Source organism: Falco peregrinus, chromosome 6 (assembly GCF_023634155.1).
Source record: "Falco peregrinus isolate bFalPer1 chromosome 6, bFalPer1.pri, whole genome shotgun sequence".
Lineage (NCBI taxonomy): Eukaryota > Metazoa > Chordata > Aves > Falconiformes > Falconidae > Falco > Falco peregrinus.
The window spans coordinates 62,874,944-62,877,757 of NC_073726.1; positions in this window are offsets into that span (position 1 = coordinate 62,874,944).

Below are 2,814 nucleotides of genomic sequence, written 5' to 3' on the forward strand. Positions count from 1 at the left end.
GACAGTGTTATTTACTACAAATTTTAAGGGGGTGCTATGTGGGGAAGCTGTAAGGCTGAACTTACAATCAGCACCATGCTCTAAAGGGAATGACCACAAAATCAGGGGCTGCTCACAGGTACTTCTGCTACCCTTTCATGCTATAGTAACACATTGCTTAAAAAAACGAAAGTCATGATCAAGCCATGAGGAAGGCTCCACGCTTTGTAGGTCTAGCAGGATATGGGACTTAGAAATAACCCTCTGATTTGTGGGAAGCATTCTCCATGTTCAGCTGTGAGACATTCAGGCCAAGATGTACAGGGCAATGAAGCTACATGGGGAGTCCTCAGCAGCAATCCCATGGAGGTGAAGGGAAGGACTTGGTAACCCAGACCTGGAAGTGCAGGAGGCATACAGGGATTTTAAAGCCATCTTTGTGTCCCTGTCTCTGCTCTGCATGTCCTGCATTGTAGCTCTCGATCCATGTATAGACTCTGGTCCCACGTTGCTGCCAGCTAACAGCATGATAAACGCAGAAGGTACTGCCCTGGTACAGAATCTTGACTTTTTTGAGCACTGTGGCTCTTCCTGGTGATATAACACTCTTCAGAATCGTTAAAGCTCATATTCAATGGAGTATAAATAAGACACATATTCCTTGCACAGATTTGGAATAAAATGGATTACAGTTAGAAGCTGCTGGATAAATACACCAAAATAAACCTGTAGTTTGAATTAACATCTGTTTGTGTAATGTCAGCATGTAAGAAGCTTCAGCTTTAAGATGCGATCAAAGGATATTGGAAACTAGGAGCAGACAATGGTCTCACAAGATGAGAAGGTGGCTCAAATGGATCTTGGTGGCAATTCTCAGGCCAACCTTTTTTGCAGTTTATAAACATCCAGGCAGGAAGGAGACTGCGGCTGTTTGTATGTGTCTTGTATTTCTGCAGTTCTGTTAATGTTGCAGTGCATCAGGCCAAAATACCAGGAAAACCCTGAGATTCCAGAATTAGGGACGGACAGAGGGATGTAGAGCATGGATTTCTGGTGCTGTAAATGTTACGTTGATTCCTCCAACCCCATGGTAGAGGAGCAGGAAAGAGAGCAGCACAAGTGTTTCAGATGTTAGCAGCTGGCTGTGGTAGGGCTGGAGATGTTTGGAAACCCTAGACACCATAAGGTAAGGGAGCTTGTGGAGTCATGGGAAGCAGCAGAGGCTGTGTTATTACTGTGTTGTTATTAGCTACCAGCTTCCTTCCTTGCTTTGGACAATGCAGAGAGTTCGCTGTAATTTTGGCCTACTTAGAGCTTGTATACTTTCATAGCAATGCTTTTGTTTTGACTAGTCAGAGTCAAAGAAAGTTTGCTTAATATAGTTAACAGTTTACTAGTAATAGAACTGAATTGCCAATAATGATGTGAAGCAATCAACTTTTGCTCGGTTTTTTTTTCTTCCTTTTAAATGCAGCCTTTATAACATTGCCCAAATGTGCATGTTTATAGCTATAGCGAATTGATTTCAGCCAATTGAAAAGTCATCTTTTGAGATGGTGTTTGTCTGAGAAAGAAAAACATGCAGGAGACAAGCTGGCGTAATTTCCACAAATAGAATAACACAATGTTACCTTTCGTTGCCTTCCTCCTTATGATATGTAAATTTGCTGTGGTTTACATCAGGCTACAGGGATCTGCTGTGGGCTGTGCTAGATGGGTAACCCAGTGTGGGTGTGCAGCATGGTAATCCCTAAGTTGTGACCCAAGGGCAACAAATTCCCCACGGGGACATCTGATATGGCTGGCAAGAGCCAAGTGCCGTGCTGCTGGGGTGTTAGCTGGCTGCAGGCCGGCAAAGGTTGCAAACCACTGCCCTAAGAAATAAAGCTGGGCTTGGGATAAGGATGCCCAGCCTGCGTTTTTGGTTCTATTGCTTATAGACACGGACAAGCTGCTCTACCTTCTGCCTTGGCTGTATCTTCTCTCCTTTCTGCCTTTTGCTATGGGTGTGTGTCAGCACCTCCCAAAGTGACGCCTGGGGCGAGGGTGGCTCCAGCGCAAGTTGACGCTGAAGAATAAACCGCAGTTTCTCCACCAGCACCCTCCATCCCTCTTCAGTTCCGCGCACGCATTTCTTGGGTTTTTCTTAAATCTTTCCTGCCGCAGCCTGCTGGGGAGGGGGGAGGCGAGGGTGGGCTTTCTACCTGGCATCCCAGGGGTCCGGCTTGCCCTGTCCTGCCGTTGTTCTGCAGCGGGCTCGGAGCGGGGGGTTGGGGACAGGTGACCCGGGGGAGAGCGCCCTTCCCGGAACACCCTCCCGCCCCCCAGGCCGGACCCTCCCCGCGGGACCACCGGAGGGCAGCAGAGCCCAAGGCACGGCCTCAACAGCCCCCCGTCCCCCGTCCCCAGCCCCGGGCCCGCAGGCAGCGGCACCTGCAAGGGGCTTCTCGGTCCCCAGGCCCCCTGCGAGAGCCGTGCGGGAGGCGACTCCCTGCGCGGGTCACCCCACCGCTCCCCGGGGGGACACGTCGGCTTGTGACAGTGTGATCACGTTTACAGGGTGGAGGTGTAACGATTTCCTAAGACTGAGGTGTACCACCTTCCTCAAAACAGCCTGAGAGTATATGGGTATTAATAAGTATATAAAATAAGTATGTCAAATACAGAAATTAAATATATAACAATGAGATTATGTCAATATTAAAAAGGTGGGTGGTTTTTCTGTAACAGAGAAGTTTGGAAGCCTTCCTCTAGCTGCAGAGAGTACGTAGGGTAGGGGATACATCCAGATACCTGCTTAAACATATGCTGCACCTCAAAACTGAGCAGCTGTCG